Consider the following 18,138-nt stretch of genomic DNA (forward strand, 5'->3'; position numbering starts at 1 on the left):
GATTCCTCTAACAAACACCTCTTTATCTGACCTCAGAGCCCTCACAGCCATCCCTCTCAGTTCCTGGAACAGGCCAGAGTTGCCACTGATCAGTGTGTATCCAGGGTGCCCTGCGAGATGAAACACCTCCTTCTGGGAACACCGGTAACACCAACACAACCCTCAGCAACCTTCAGTGTCTCGTCATGGAAGGTCTCCCATGTCACATTAGGATCGGCAGTTGTACCCAAATAGGCAAGTTTAACCCAATGGGCTTGAAAAACACAAGTAATCCTAAGAAGCTGGCTTTGTTGCCCACACATCCAAAAGAGGGAATCGTATAAAACCCCTGGCCTAAATGAGAAAACTGAATTCCTTAATAGTTAGAGAAGTGCTTAACAAAAGGTTCAAACAACTAATTACTATGGGTTGCATTTTATTTTGTTTATTGTTTGTTTATTTTTGTTTTTGTTTGTTTTGTTTTGTTTGTTGGTTTTCCAAAGAGAGTTTTAAAATTTTGTTTGCTAGAAATGGAGATGTACAAAATAAAGCCTGACTGGCTAATACTCAACCTCATTATCTTTTACTGCCTTGTACTGTTTCCTTTGTTGTTTTTTAAAGTGCTTGAAATAATGAGGTTGGAAAAAATGGCATTTAAAATAACGATTAATAAACTAGTATTTTGACTCATTATTCATTGTTGCCTTTTATTGTCTTCTTTTGATGTTACTTGCTGGAGAAATTAATATAGATTTACATTCTCAAATCTGCTAAAATCCAATTCATGGTCACAGTGGGTCGTAGCTTATACTATCAATACTGGAATCAAGGAAGGAAAATATTTCTGGACAGAAGGCCCATCCATCACAGGAGAAAAATTTAGTTTCCAATTTGCTTAAAACCGACGTCACATTATGGAACATTTAATTGTAGGATATGTCATATTTGCAAACCACAGTTGCTGATCTTGTTGTTGGCCATGTCAGTTTAAATGAGTGAAAATCCCTGCTCATGTTTTTATTCCTCGTTTCTACATTATATGCATTATTATTCCAAATGAGCATTTATTGGTTGTTAGTTCTCATGCATACAGAGCCCGCCCATATGGCTAAAGATAAAATTGATTTTATCTTTGCGAGCTGTGACTAGTTGGAGTGAGTTTCTGGGTACATCACATTATGTGACCAGTTTCATGGAGGTGTCATGTCAACTGCCTCCAAATTACTAAGATTATGTAAACAAGGCTATAGCGAAAATCACTGGAAGAGTCGTTTAATGTGATGTAGCCTTAATGGGTGAATAGGGCCGAAAATGCAGTGATAAAGATGAAGGGTTAATATGGAAACTCCACACCTAGGCAACACTCAAACTCAGGATGGTGTGTCCATGAGTAAGCAGCACTTAACACTGAACCACTGCGAGGTTCTACTGGTAAAGTTCATATCCGAAATAAAAACTGATATTCTGACTCATTTACTTATGTAAAATCTTAACTTCTTTTCCAAATATATTGGTGTTCAGACAACATTTGTAGTTCAAGGATGACCCTGTTAAATAATTCAGACAAGCGATTGACTTGCAATTCATGTGTCTTCCTTAACCAGTCAAAGGAAGTTTTAAAGGAATTTGGGGTTAGTTGACATATCTTTAATAAAATATTCACATCTATACTAATAAAAGGCAAAGCCCTCACTCACTCACTGACTCATCACTAATTCTCCAACTTCCCGTGTAGGTGGAAGGCTGAAATTTGGCAGGCTCATTCCTTACAGCTTACTTACAAAAGTTGGGCAGGTTTCATTTCAAAATTCTACGTGTAATGGTCATAACTGGAACCTATTTTTCTCCATATACTGCAATGGACTTTAGCTCGATGGCCGTGGGGGGCGGAGCTGCGTGTAACATCATCACGCCTCCCACCCAATCACGTGAACTGACTGTGAACGCAGTACGCAGAAAAGAAGGAAGAGCTCCCAAAGAGCGCTGAAGAAAAATGCCGAATACTTTATTCGCAAGATAAAAGTTTAATGAGAAAACACGAGGTATAAACAAAACTTTGGATCACTTTGTAACGGAGTTAAAATTGCTGTAACGAGAAACTTTTAAGTGCCGGGTCTTAGCTAACATTAAATAAAACCGTGGACATCGCAACATCACACAAGAGAGCAGCTCACGTGAACTGACTGAACGCATGTGACAGTGATCACTTCCATGCATCAAACCTGTTCAAAAAACACATTACACAATTGACAAGGTGGGAAAAGAATATGCTCCGAGTTGAGCTCCACAGCTAACGCGGTCTTGCGGAAGCAACTTCGTCACGCTGCCACCAAATACTCACAGAAAAATCCACAAGTTAATACACACACTGTCTCTAGAGTTTCTCCACACTCAATGTATTCCTCTCATCCCCGTTACACCCTTTGATCTCCCATTTCAATTCAGATGCCTCCAATTTCCAGTAAGGCTCTGCTTCGTGATGAGAAGTAAGAAGTCTCAGGGACAGACCCTACAAAAGGTTGCCATTGATTTCAGGCAAGATTGCTTTTTTTCCTGGACAACTATACGTTGCATTCTCAAGAGTGAGCTCGCGCAGCTTCGTCATATTACAATCAGAGTGCTAAACTGACAACGTGATATATAAAGAGAACTATAATAATCGTAATAAATGAACAATAAAACAGAGGAGAACCTGTGGATTAAATAAAAAGGCAGCTTCCATGGCGAAGCAAAGAAAAAGGATGGCTTTATATGTCGTTTGTTTATAAAACAGCGGAGAAGCTGTGTAAAGGCTGCTTCACAAAAAACCAGCGGAGAACCTTATATGAGCAGGCAGTCAGCTAAAGAAGGGAATCAATAAATATCTATAATCATAATAAACGAACAAAAAATAGCGTACAAGCCGCAGATTAAATAAAGGAAATGAGTACCTGAATAGTAAAGTAAGTCTCGAATAGCTACACAATAACTATAACAATCGTAATAAACGAACAATAAAACAGTACAGAACCGTGAAGCAAGGAGAAAGGACGGCCTTATATGGCATTCGTTTATAAAGCAGCGGAGAAGCTGTGTGAAGGCAGCTACACAAAACAACAGCAGAGCGTCAAACTCTGAATGTATTCCTCGCATCACCGTTATACCCTCTGATCTCCCATTTCAATTGAAATGCCTCAAATTTCCAGTAAGGCTCTGCTTCGCGATGACAATTAATAAGTCTCAGGGACACACCCTACAAAAGGTTGCCATTGATTTAAGGCAACTTTGCTTTTCTCCTGGACAAAACTATACGTTGCATTCTCAAAAGTAATCTCAGTGCACAGCTTGGTCATATTACAACTGGAGTGCTGAACTGACAACGTGGTATACAAAGAGATCCTTAACAGATAGTTATTGGCATATTTTCCCTCAGTTTAAAAAGGTTTTCTTTTCTTCTTAATAAAAATTTAAAAGCAGTACTTCGTCACTGCGAAGCGCGGGGATTTTGCTATATACAGTAGATATATATATATATATGTAGATATATATATATATCTATGTTTGTATGTATGTATGTATGTATATGTATATATATACAGTGGGTATGGAAAGTATTCAGACCCCCTTCAATTTTTCACTCTTTGTTATATTGCAGCCATTTGCTAAAATCATTTAAATTAATATTTTTCCACATTAATGTACACACAGCACCCCATATTGTCAGACAAAAAAAAAAGAATTTTTGAAATTGTTGTAGATTTATTAAAAAAGACAAACTGAAATATCACATGGTCCTAAGTATTCAGACCCTTTGCTCAGTATTTAATAGAAGCACCCTTTTGAGCTAATACAGCCATTAGTCTTCTTGGGAAAGATGCAACAAGTTTTTCACACCTGGATTTGGGGATCCACTGCCATTCCTCCTTGCAGATCCTCTCCAGTTCTGTCAGGTTGGATGGTAAACGTTGGTGGACAGCCATTTTTAGGTCTCTCCAGAGGTGCTCAATTGGGTTTAAGTCAGGGCTCTGGCTGGGCCATTCAAGAACAGTCACAGAGTTGTTGTGAAGCCACTACTTTGTTATTTTAGCTGTGTGCTTAGGGTTATTGTCTTGTTGGAAGGTAAACCTTCAGCCCAGTCTGAGGTCCTTAGCACTCTGGAGAAGGTTTTTGTCCAGGATATCCCTGTACTTGGCCGCATTCATCTTTCCCTCGATTGCAACCAGTCGTCCTGTCCCTGCAGCTGAAAAACACCCCCACAGCATGATGCTGACACCGCCATGTTTCACTGTGACGACTGTATTGGACAAGTGATGAGCAGTGCCTGGTTGTCTCCACACACTGAGGAGAGGCAAGACACATGACAGCCAGCATGGAGTTTGCTAAAAGACTCTGAGATGGTGAGAAATAAGATTTTCTGGTCTGATGAGACCAAGATAGAACTTTTTGGCTTTAATTCTAAGCGGTATGTGTAAAAGTGAAGGGGGTCTGAATACTTTCCGTACCCACTGTATATGTAGATATGTATATATATGTGGATCTGTATATATATGTATATATGTGTCTGTGTGTATATATATATATATATATATATGTGTGTGTATGTATGTATGTATGTGTATATTTATATATGTATGCGTTTGTGTGTATATAAGTATATATATGTAGATGTGTATATGTATATATATATATAGATATGTGTATGTGTACATATGTGTATATGTAGATATGTTTATATGTATATATGTATACTCAGCAAAAAAAGAAACGTTCCTTTTTCCAGGACTGTGTATTTCAACAATAATGTTTTAAAAATCCAAATAACTTTACAGATCTTCATTGTAAAGGGTTTAAACAATGTTTTCCATGCATGTTCAATTAACCATAATCAATTAATTAACATGCACCTGTGGAATGGCCGTTAAGACCTTAACAACTTACAGAAAGTAGGCATTTAAGGTCACAGTTCTAAAAACGCAGGACACTAAAGAGACTTGTCTACCGACTGTGAAAAACACCCAAAGAAAGATGCCCAGGGTCCCTGCTCATCTGCGTGAACGTGCATTAGGCATGCTGCAGGGAGGCATGAGGACTGCTGATGTGGCTAGGGCAATAAATTGGCATGTCCGCACTGTGAGACGCCTAAGACAGCGCTACAGGGAGACAGGAAGGACAGCTGATCATCCTCGCAGTGGAAGAGCCCGGATCTCAATCCCATTGAGCACTTCTGGGACCTGTTGGATCGCAGGGTGAGGGCTAGGGCCATTCCCCCCAGAAATGTCCAGGAACTTGCAGGTGCCTTGGTGGAAGAGTGGGGTAACATCTCACAGCAAGAACTGACAAATCTGGTCCAGTCCATGAGGAGGAGATGCACTGCAGTACTTCAAGCAGCTGGTGGCCACACCAGATACTGACTGGTACTTTTGATTTTGAGCCTCCCTTCATTCAGGGACACATTGTGAAACATTTTTAGTTTATGTCTTATGGTGTTGACTCTTTTAGTGTTCATACAAATATTTACACATTAAGTTTACTGAAAGTAAAAACAGTTGAAAGTCAGAGGACGTTTCTTTTTTTGCTGAGTAAAAAAGAAAACATATATATATATATGTTTATATGTGTGTGTGTCTGTGTGTCAGTATACTGTATATGACAGCAACACTCATAACAGTGACAAAACAATTACATTGACAATCATGTTACGTTACTTTTAAAATGTTTCCTTTTCTTTTTCATAACTTTTTTAACACACTACTTCTCCACTGCAAAGCGCGGGTATTTTTCTAGTCTTAAATAAATTGCAGTTCCGGTTTTGTAATAACTAAACAAAAGATATTAAATTTGTTATGTAACCTGAAATTATAATTCAAAAAAATGTCTTTCTAAATTGCAGCTCTTATTAATGCTTGAATAGAGGAATGTGCACTTTGCAGTGCTGAAGTAGCAGCTCCTCATTAATTTAATCCACCTTCATTATAACAGATTTTTCACAACTTGTAAAAAATAGTAAAATGAAATGTGCAGCTTATGATTAAGTTTATTTAAAAAATCACCGGCTGTTAAGATGTGCAGTAAAGAGCAGCAGTTAAGTGAGGCTAATGTCTGTAATTACACTTTCACTGTCACAGCCCCGTAGATTAAAGTTTTATGTAAGTAAATGTTTCACTAAATTGAATTGAAATATATTTTATTTATAGGCATGGTTCTGCTCTCAGGTTTTCTTTTCTTCATTTAAGACTGGACAGAAGAAGCCGTGCATGCTCAATAATTCATGATTTGAGATCTCAAGAAGGCTTAAAGGCCAAGCTTGATTTTAATCTTGAACTCTTGAAATTTGGACTTTACTGAATTTTTGGTAAAACTGCAACTGGCTAACTTTTTTACTTTGAATTCATGCACTTAATTAATTTATCAAATTTTCCACAATAAATTCTTAAAAATAGATTTGGATCATGCAAATCAATATGAGTGCAGATATCAGAATCCATCCATTTCCTTAAACCTGCCCAAGTCTCGTTCAGGGTTGTGGATGCATATCTCATGAGCATCAAATGTACAGCCAATGCAAAAGCCCGCAGCAGGGCATAATTGCTTACACCAGACCCACTGCCAAATACAATACAATACAATACAGTTTATTTTTGTATAGCCCAAAATCACAAGGAGTGCCACAATGGGCTTTAACAGGCCATGCCTTTTGACAGCTCCCCAGCTTTTACTATCTAAGAAGACAAGGAAAAACTCTCAAAAAACCCTTGTAGGGAAGAAAATGGAAGAAACCTTGGGAAAGGCAGTTCAAAGAGAGACCCCTTTCCAGGTAGATTGGGTGTGCAGTGGTGTCAAAAAATGGGGTAAATACAATACAATACACAAAAAACAGTGGAAAACACACATATTTAGGATGAAGGAGTGAAACCAAAATAAGGTGGAGTAAAATTACACAGATATTCAAGAAGAAGCAGGCATTATCGGGGTCTGGAGGTACAGAATAGAAACACTAAACACCTCTGCACAGTGCAGATTGCCTTATATTAATTTATTGCTGAAGCCAATTAATGTGACTCAGTGTAGTGGTAGATCTAGATCCACTTCTGTCTGCACTGGGTGCAAAGCAGGAAGCAACCCTTGGCGAGACACACAAACAGTGACTTCAAACTCTTATGACTGCAGGATTTTGGAAAGCTTGGTATACCCAGTGACAAAAAAACTCACACAAGTGCAGACTCCACACAGACAGAGACCATGCCCGGCTGGGACGCTGCTGGGATTAAACAACTGGCTGAAAGGCTTCTGCGAGAATGAAGACATCGGGTTCATCGACAACTGGGACTTCTTTTGGGAAAGGCCGCATTTCTTCAAGCGGGATGTCCTGCATCCGAATAGATTCGGCACCCGGGTCCTCTCCGAAAACATTGCTAAGGTAATTCATTCGTCTATCTTGACTATTTATTTCTACTCTTAACCCCTTCTGTAATGCTACTGCTTTGCTAGGACATGATAATTGCTTAACAAAGTTTTCCATAAAAGTGCACAACATTATTACTCTAATAACCAATCTTAATGCATGTAAAAAATCTAGGCAGTGTGGCCTAAACACCAATAACTTAATTGCAATTACTACTTTAGATGAACAATGTATTAAAACTATAAAAAAAGGTTATAGATTACATATAAAATACTTACAGAGCGGCGCTAACAAAAATAACCTAGTTTCTGTTCCAAATATCAGTAACGCACATAGAATTCAGCTCTGCCCCTCTGAAACATTAAATATGGCACTCTTAAATGTTAGAGCTTTAACTTACAAGATGTTTTTTATCAACAATCTTATTAGTGATAGAAAAATTGATTTTATTGCACTAAGTGAAACGTGGCTTAACTCAGACGGCACGGCTGTTCTAGTCGAATCTGCACCTCCGGATTACAGTTTTACTCGTGTGAATCACCAGGGAAAGAAGAGTGGTGGCTTGGCAAACATCTACTCGTGCTGGTTAAAGTGTAAAGATGTCAATTTTGGTAAATTCAAGTCCTTTGAGTATCTCGCCATTGTTATTCATGGAGATTCTCACGTTCTAGTATTATCCGTGTATAGACTTCCTAAATTTAATGCGTCTTTCTTTGAGGAATTCTCAGACTTAATGTCAATTTTAATTACGAACTATGACACGTTCCTAATAGCCGGTGACTTTAACAATGGCAGGTCATATGTTAGACTTAGTAATTACCAAAGGACTAAAAGTTGATTTAAAGCAGATCATTGATACTGGTCTATCAGACCATTTTCTTCTACTATTTAATATACAAATAATGATAAAAAACATTCATGAGAAGCATATTGTTAAAAAACGCTTCTTTGACTCAGCAGCAGCTTTAAAACTTACAAACATTATAAGCAATCAGTCAGTTTATAGTGCCAACTATAATAGCGAGGATAATGTAAATAGTAAGGTGGAAAGATTTAATACTAAAGTGAGAGCTGCTGTTGACATAGTTGCACCTGAAAAGACAGTTAAAAAATCTTCTAGCACTATTATGCCATGGAAGATCCAAAGAGTGTCTGACTTAAAGACAACATGTCATAGACCTGAGCGTAAATGGAGGAAAACTAAACTATATCCACTATGAGATATTGAAGATTAAAATAACAGAATACAATAACACTGTCTGTCTTGAGAGGCGCTGCTATTTCTCTAAGATTTCAAATAACAATGCTAGTAATCCCAGAGTCTTATTTTCTACAATTGACCGTCTGTTAAACCCAGGTAACACAAAGGAATGCCTCCTAAATACTTCCAGTGAAACCTGTGAGAACATTGCTGTATTTTTCAATCAAAAAATTAATGATATTAGAAATAACATAGTATATCTCCCCAACACTAAGGATCCTCCTAAGCCCCAGTACTCCATTATAAACAAATTAAATTCTTTCACCAGGATAGATTTACCTGATTTACATAGAATAATCTCTCAACTGAAACCCTCCACCTGCGTCCTTGACCCAATACCAACAAGGTTTTTTCAAAGAAGTATCAGGCGTGCTAATTGATAATATTCTTGACATAGTAAATTCATCATTAGATACAGGTGTCTTCCCAGACTGTCTTATGACTGCTGTAGTTAAACCCCTACTCAAGAAAAATAATCTTGACCCCTCTGCTTTGAAAATTTTAGACCCATCTCTAACCTGCCCTTCTTAAGTAAAATTCTAGAGAAGGCAGTCATTATGCAGTTAAATGACCACCTCAATAAACATGCTATTCTTGATAAATTTCAGTCGGGTTTTAGAACAAATCACAGCACAGAAACTGCACTCGTTAAAGTAGTAAATGATTTGCGAGTGAATGCAGACAGAGGCCATTTATCTGTTCTCATCCTCTTAGATCTGAGTGCTGCATTTGACACCATTGATCATAATATTCTTAGAAATCGCCTTAGTCAATGGGTGGGCCTCTCTGGCAGTGTCTTAAATTGGTTTGAATCCTACCTGGCAGGTAGAAAATTCTTTATTAGTTGTGGTAATCACAACTCAAAGCACATGATATCCATATGGTGTTCCACAAGGCTCTATCCTGGGTCCGCTGCTCTTCTCAATCTACATGCTTCCGTTAGGTCAGATTATCTCAGGTTACAATGTGAGCTACCACAGCTATGCTGATGACACACAGCTGTACTTATCAATAGCACCTGATGATCCCGACTCTCGCGATTCACTAACACAATGTCTGACTTGTATTTCTGAAAGGATGAATAGTCATTTTCTCAAGCTAAATAAAGAGAAAACTGAAATTTTAGTGATTGGCAATAATGGATACAATGAGGTTATCAGAAATAAACTTGATGCATTAGGATTAAAAGTCAAGACGGAAGTAAAAAACTTAGGGGTAACTGTTGACTGTAACCTGAATTTTAAATCGCATATTCATCAGACCACTAGTACAGCATTTTTTCACTTACGAAACATAGCAAAAGTTACACCTCTTATATCATTGAAAGATGCTGAGAAATTAATTCACGCTTTTGTTTTCAGTCGACTAGATTACTGTAACGCACTCCTCTCAGGTCTACCCAAAAAAGACATCAATAATTTGCAACGAGTGCAGAATGCAGCTGCTAGAATCCTAACTAGGAAAAGAAAATCCAAACACATTTCTCCAGTTTTGATGTCACTACACTGGTTACCTGTGTCATTCAGGATTGACTTTAAAATTCTGCTTATGGTTTATAAAGCCTTAAATAATCTCGCTCCATCTTGTATATCGGAATGTCTGACACCTTATATTCCAAATCGTAACCTTAGATCATCAAATGAGTGTCTCCTTAGAATTCCAAGAGCAAAACTTAAAAGAAGTGGTGAGGCGGCCTTCTGCTGTTATGCACCTAAAATCTGGAATAGCCTGCCAACAGAAATTCGCCAGGCCTTACTCTTATTCTATGTTAATTAATGTTGACCTATTTTAATTTCTTACTATGTCTTCTATTTTTCCATTCTTCATTATGTAAAGCACTTTGAGGTACATTTTTTGTATGAAATAAATATATAAATAAGTGTTGTTGCTGTTGTTCAGTATATGTCCCGGTGAGCAAGCATGGGCTACCCAGTACCTCCCTTGGGATGCTAGATGGCAACCCCCCTGGGTTACAACTGTGCCTTGGACTCCCGCAGGGCTTCATGGGAGTTGGAGTTTGGTGCAGCCCTGTTGGTATCCGCAGGCACTGGGCAATATTTTCTCCACACCCAGAAATGCAGCCGGAAATGGGCAATTAAGCACCTGGAGCACTTCCGGGTGCCTTTTAAAAGGAGCCAGCAGCTACCATTTGAGGAGCCAGAGTCGGGAGGAGGGAGACAAAGCTTCTAGGGAACAGTGGAGGATTCTTTAAAGAAGATTTGTGTTTTTGTGCTTGGGCTTTTGTGATTGTTGTGGGACTGTGATGTGTCTGTGGGTCTGGAGAAGACGTGCCCCACAGACAAAGAAAAATAAACTTTGTTTTATTTTTACAAGTGTGCCTCCTGTGTCTCTCCGGTTTATATACACCTTTAGCCTCTAATCCTATTTAGAGAGGTTAACTTTCAGCAACTATTAATAGAATCTTAAGAAATTCAGAATCTAATGATGGTAAATATTCTTAAAACTGATAAGGTCTCAGCTTATAGGGTTGAAAACTTGTAAGCATTACAACATGATGCACAAGGTAGATCACCAACAAAGAGGAGGTCTCCTGTCAAATTCTACACGGAAAATATGGTAGGTGCAGCAATTCACTCAGAATCAATTGCGGGTTTAATATAGGGACTCCATTAGAGGACACCACAGCATATGGAATGATACCTGAAGTAACTTTAGTTGAAGGGGACTGTCACTCTTTTGGTCTTCAGAGGAAAAGAAAGAACATTATCTCACAGAAGTGAGTTACCATCACCATATCCCTTAAGCTGTCTCCTTGGTCTCCTAAATATATATATATATATATATATATATATATATATATATATATATATATATATATATAAACTGCTCAAAAAATTAAAGGAACACTTTGAAAACACATCAGATCTCAATGGGAAAAGAAATCCTCCTGGATATCTATACTGATATAGACTGGGTAATGTGTTAGGAACGAAAGGATGCCACATCGTTTGATGGAAATGAAAATGATCAACCTACAGAGCCCTGAATTCAAAGACGCCCCAAAAATCAGAGTGAAAAAATTATGTGGCAGGCTAGTCCATTTTGCCAAAATTGAATTGCAGCAACTCAAAATTGTACGCAGCACTTTGTATGGCCCCTGTGTTCTTGTATACATGCTTGACAACATCGGTGCATGCTTCTAATGAGATGACAGATGGTGTTGTGGGGGATCTCCTCCCAGATCTGGACCAGGGCATCACTGAGCTCCTGGACAGTCTGAGGTGCAACCTGGTGGCATTGGATGGACCAAAACATAATGTCCCAGAGGTGTTCTATTGGATTTAGGTCAGGAAAGTGTGGTGGCCAGTCAATGGTATCAATTCCTTCATCCTCCAGGAACTTCCTGCATACTCTCACCACATGAGGCCAGGAATTGTCGTGCACCAGGAGCCACTGTACTAGCATAGGGTCTGACAATGGGTCCAAGGATTTCATCCTGATACCTAATGGCAGCCAAGGTGCCTTTGTCAAGCCTGTAGCGGTCTGTGCGACCCTCCATGGATATGCCTCCCCAGACAATCATTAAACCACCACCAAACTGCTCATGCTGAATGATGTTACAGGCAGCATAATGTTCTCCATGGCTTCTCCAGACCCTTTCACTTCTGTCACGTGCTCAGGGTGAACCTGCTCTCATCTGTAAAAAGCACAGGGCACCAGTGGTGCATCTGCCAATTCTGGTATTCTATAGCGAATGCCAATCGAGCTGCATGCTGCTGGGCAGTGAGCTCAGGGCCCATTAGAGGACATGGGGCCCTTGGGTCACCCTCATGAAGTCTTTCTGGTTGTTTGGTCAGAGACATTCACACCAGTGGCCTGCTGGAGGTCATTTTGTAGGGCTCTGGCAGTGCTCATCCTGTTCCTCCTTGCCCAAAGGAGCAGATACTGGTCCTGCTGATGGGTTATGGACCTTCTATGGCCCTCTCCAGCTCTCCTAGAGTAACTGCTTGTCTCCTAGAATCTCCTCCATGCCCTTGAGACTGTGCAGGGAGACACAGCAAACCTTCTGGCAATGACACGTATTGATGTGCCATCCTGGAGAAGTTGGACTACCTGTGCAACCTCTGTAGGGTCCAGGTATCGCCTCATGCTACCAGTAGTGACACTGACTGTAGCCAAATGCAAAACTAGTGAAGAAACAGTCAGAAAAGATGAGGAAGAAAACATGTCAGTGGCCTCCACCTGTTAAACCATTCCTGTTTTGGGGGTCATCTCATTGTTGCCCCTCTAGTGCATCTGTTGTTAATTTCATTAACACCACAGCAGCTGAAACTGATTAACAACCCCCTCTGCTACTTAACTGACCAGATTAATATCCCATATGTTTCATTGACTTTATGCTATATCTGATTAAAAAGTGTTCCTTTAATTCTTTTGAGCAGTATATATATATATATATGTGTGTGTGTGTGTATGTATGTGTATCACCTTCAGTGGTTTAAAATCAGTCCAGCAGTACATAATACTCAAAAAAACACCTCTGTCACCTTAATATCCACCTCTGTACATCACCTTCTGATTCTAACTTGCTGATGTAGAAGTGGTGGCTTCATTTATGCCAGACCTGGGTGTGCTTCTGGTGTCACATAAATGCATTTCAGAAGCTCTTCCGGGTCAGGTTTGAAGCCATACCACCAAAGTAGCAGTAGTATTCCCCTGCAGCTCCCCCTGGCGCATCCAAGTACTGTAAAAGGGCTGCCCAACTTGACTTCAGCTATCAATATGCCCTATGGGTGCACAAATGAGAATTCCACCAGAGGATAAGAAGCGAATAAATGTTTCTGGTGTTATTTTGTCCCATTCTTCCTACAAACATGTCTTAAGGTGTGCAGCAGTACAGAATTGTCATTGTTTAATTTTTTTGTTTCAAAATTCTCCACACATTCTGTATTAAGGACAGGTCAGAACTAGAGTCCAGTAGCCTTACCCTCTTCTTCCGCGTTACAATGCCTTTGCAATGTTTGGTGAATGTGTTTTTTTTTGAATACATGGAAGTCCCTGGAAAAGACATCATCTTGAAGGCAGCATATGTTACTCTAAAATCTCAATGTACTTTTCTGTATTCATGCTGCCATCACAGAAGTATAAATTACTTTTGCCATGGACACTGACACAACCCCATACCATGGCAGAATCAGGCTTTTTGACTTGTTGCTTATAACTTACTGATAAGTTTCAAATGCCATTTGTGAATGTAACTCCGTATGGTAGTGTTTGCAAAGGTTTGCCAAAGTAATTTCTTGTAATCCCTTGGGGTATTATCAGCTATTGATGAGCGACAGTTCGTGATGCAGTTTCATCTATGGGATTGGAGATCGTGGGTGGTCAGCTTAGGCTTGCGCTTTTGCCCTTTACACACTGAAATTTGTCCAGATTCCTTCAATCATTTGACAATATTATACACTGTAGAGGGAGAAATATGCCAATCCCTTCCAATCTTTCTTTGAAGAACATTGTTTTTAAACGTTTCAATAATATTCTCACGCATTTGTTCACAAACTGGAGATCCTCTGCTCACCTTTGCACCTCAAAGACTCAGCTTTCTGTGGATTCTGCTTTTGTACCAAATCATGATTACAATAAATCTATTGACATCACCAGTTTGAACTCATATCGTTATTTCATTATTTTACCTCATTAATGGCCTAAATTTGCCAGCAGGCGAGAAATACAAGAATGGATGTACTGTATATTAATAAATGAATTGAAGCTGACCAGACAAAACATGAAATATTGTGGATTCAAACTATCTGCAATTAATAAAAGTCAAAGTAAATTTAAAAAAAAAAATTGGATTTTCCATACCATCTCTATTTTTGGATGGATTTGGGGCTGTATTACTTAAGCTAATTTACTGACTTACTCAGAGTGACACACAGAGTCAGTAGCAGGGAACTGATCAGTCAACCTTCTGAGTTACAGTCCATCTTTTTACCACACTGTCTTAAGGTTAGACATGGACTGAGTGATAAAGACTGACTTTGCAACCTTGAATTCTATTATGATGCTATTCATAGTGCAACTGTACTCATATTCTATAATGTTAGCACTCAATTATGGTCACACAGAGAGTCATTAAGGGTCATTGGATCTGCGGCCTTTGTGAATTCCTACACAGCCTTTTTATAGTGACCACCTAGTCTGGCTGCTTTAGAGGTGCAGCACAATTGTTTCTAGGTTTCTATTTAATCAGTGTAAGTACTGCATGTTCAGAAGTAACACCGGTGGGTAATGGCAAACAAGGTAATTTCTAAGAACAGAAGAGTGTTGTTTTCCATGGTTAAAAATGTAATTTGGTCAGTGCCACATGTCCAAATTGTGTCAGAGACTGAACACGTTAGCTATTAGGGGCCACAATGCCTAATGAGCCACTCCAGACATGACCACTGGAGTCTGCAGTGACTAAAAACTATTGCAAGTCTGGACTCTAGAGAGAGTAATTAACATTAGGAGACTTGTCCTACCAGGAATATTGGACAATCTGCTATCTATCTATCTATCTATCTATCTATCTATTGTGATAATTAAGTTGACATGACAACTCAAAAAGTGTTGGGAAATTGCCCCATATATTGCTTGATTGCAATAAATTGGTCAAAGTAACATTGGTGAAATGGTGGCTTTTATAGGAGAAACAAAATGGCTGCAGGAAATGATCAAAAATGGGAAATGACATGTCAGGAGCCGGAAGTGACATCATCAATGAGGGACCGGAAGTGATATCATTGTCAGGAGCCTGAAGTGATGTCATTACGGAGGGACCGCAAAGTGACGTCATCCTCAGGAGCCAGAAATGATATGGTAGATGAAGTAGTGGATGTCTCAGTCTCGGAATTTAGGAGTTTAGGAAGTGAATGTTTGTTTTATTTGTCTTCTATGGTTCTGTAAGGTCAGAGAGAGAGGCATTAGTACCCCGAAACAAACCCTTATCCGTTGTTATATCGCTCACCTTAGGACTTGTTGACTACTTCCGAAGAGCACGTGTGTGACACTATCTATCTATCTATCTATCTATCTATCTATCTATCTATCATGTAGTGCCTTTCATATCTATCTATCTATCTATCTATCTATCTATCTATCTATCATTACATTTCTTACAACATTCTGAACGGATTTTTACTCATTCACTCATTGAATGAGTGGGTTAAAGTGCGAATAAATGAAGAAGGTAATGAATAAATAAAATGGCATAAAGGGGTAGTGAGTGGGTGGGTGCAGAAGGTGCACATTTTGAGTGAATGTGAAGGGTCAGAATTTCCAAACAGAGGATGGCGTAAGTGTGATAGGTTTCAGGTCGTACTTACAGGTAATCTAACCTAGCCACCATTAAAATATCCGACTACGCCACCCAGTATTATTAAGAGACTGGGAACTCTTGAAATTTACCAATAATAGTGCACAGGTTTCTTTAAATTGGGTGGTGAGTAAACACAGGTTAACAAAAAGTATTTTTGCCAAATATCAATGAGTACACATATGTTGATTAGAAACCAATATACCCAGACATGTTAATTTCCAAGTCAAGTAAATACAAACATTTTCCAAGGAAGGAGCAGTTCTGTTATTACAATTGTGTATTGTTTGTATGTTTAAGCAGTTAAAAGTTCAAAGTGGTGACTCTTTTGCAAGACAGCACATACCTATATCCCATAGACAGCCATTAGAATAGTCAGTAACAGGATTATCCAGGAAATTTGCCTTTCAACTAATCACCCCGTTCCCAACAACCCCTATTGCCCCTTCATCTACTGGCCTTTAAATTTAATATTGACATGTACCTTTGCTTAAGAGAGAAAAGAAACCAAAAAATGTCCCCCTTATATCATAAGGATCTCCTCAGAACTCTGAAATTGAGAGAACACCTTCAGACAAGTGATGGCTGGACTATGGACTGAAGACTGGAGTTATACTTTGGGGGGGTCGAGACTGGGTTCAGTTTTTTTGTGACCCAAAACAATTACAAATTTTAAACAAATAAACATAATGCATGGAGTAGCATTCATTTGCATTTTGAAACTTAACATTTAAAAAATTTTATTTACTTCATCAGTTTCCACAGTTTTGTTTATTGTATATTTTAGCAGCAGTGAGTCATATTCAAAAATAAGAGTGATAATGGAATGCAATTACATGTGCTAGTATACTGCATTAAGTAAATGGTTTTAAGAGCACTTTACAATGTCATGTCATTAAAAATGTAGCCCAAATAGGCTTGCGGTGGCTCAATAGCTTTCATGTAGTGTCAGAATGTGTTTTTGTTGGGTTTTGGTTGTGGAAGATCTTTAACTAATTGTAGATAAAAATTCTTAAACATAACATTTTTAAAAGACATGTTGACTGCACCGGACCATCATAGCGGATGATCGTGGTGGATTGTTAATAAAATATGGTGTCAGAGAAATATTAAATCATTGTGTCTGCAGATAATGTAACGCTAATACTGAGACCATGAATGTTCTCTATATGCATAACATGTCACTGAGTTACGTTTCATCTTCAATTCATTTCTAGATATTTTTTTCATTTTATGATCCTCAATATCTTGTGTAAGAAAGCAAGAGAGGAGTTTCAAAATGAAGTGTTGGAGTACCAGTTGGTAACTCCATTTAATATTGATAATTTGAAAAAAAAAAAAGAAATGAGCACACATGAGTGCTAAATAACAGAATCTGCAGAACATAAACAAAATATTGGTGTACTATTGGAGTTCTGTTGTTCTCAGTCATAGGTCCTTAATGACTGTCCATTTTGAGTTACCCGTGGTTCTTTATAGTGGACCCTAAGATGGAGTGGGTCTTTCATGGTCAATGTGGAAGTTGTGTTAGTTGACCACGGGTTGATGGCCCTCTGGAACTGCAGGCGGAAAAGCACAGGTTTTTAGCGACAGCACCCCTTCTCAATTTGGGGTGGTATTGCTTACCTCTCTGGATCCCTGAAGATGCCATCAAAGTGCTTGTGTGTGACACTTGCAATTTATGTGGTAGAATTTCAAGCAGCAGGAGAAGGGTGACGCTGTCACAGACATTTACACAGGACCTCTCCTCTGCTTCCACAGACAGGCCATCATGAACATGCTGTTGTCATGCACAACTCTAGAAGCATTTCGCTGCTCTTTGCCATCAGGAGAGGTTGTTGGACAAGTAAAGAGAAAAAATATACAGGATGAAATGACCCCTCGCAATGTAAATATGAAACAGTAAGATGATCCATAGCTGAAGTCGCAGAACATGTTCCTCTGTTTTACTATAAGATGCAGAATTTCAACAATTCATGAATGCCTTTCAATGGAGTTTTTTGAAATTGCAAAAAAATGTACAGTGCACTCTATCTGAGATATTGTAACAAAAACTAAGTTTTCTGATAAATTTCTATGTAGAACAAGTGTGCTACAGTTCAACAAAATCAATCCACTTAGAGGTGATGGAGGTGACTTGTTTTTACCAACTAATGGATATGACTAGGGCTCTCCACGTCACACGTATAATAATAATAA

This window comes from Polypterus senegalus, chromosome 8, assembly GCF_016835505.1.
Source record: "Polypterus senegalus isolate Bchr_013 chromosome 8, ASM1683550v1, whole genome shotgun sequence".
Taxonomy (NCBI): domain Eukaryota; kingdom Metazoa; phylum Chordata; class Cladistia; order Polypteriformes; family Polypteridae; genus Polypterus; species Polypterus senegalus.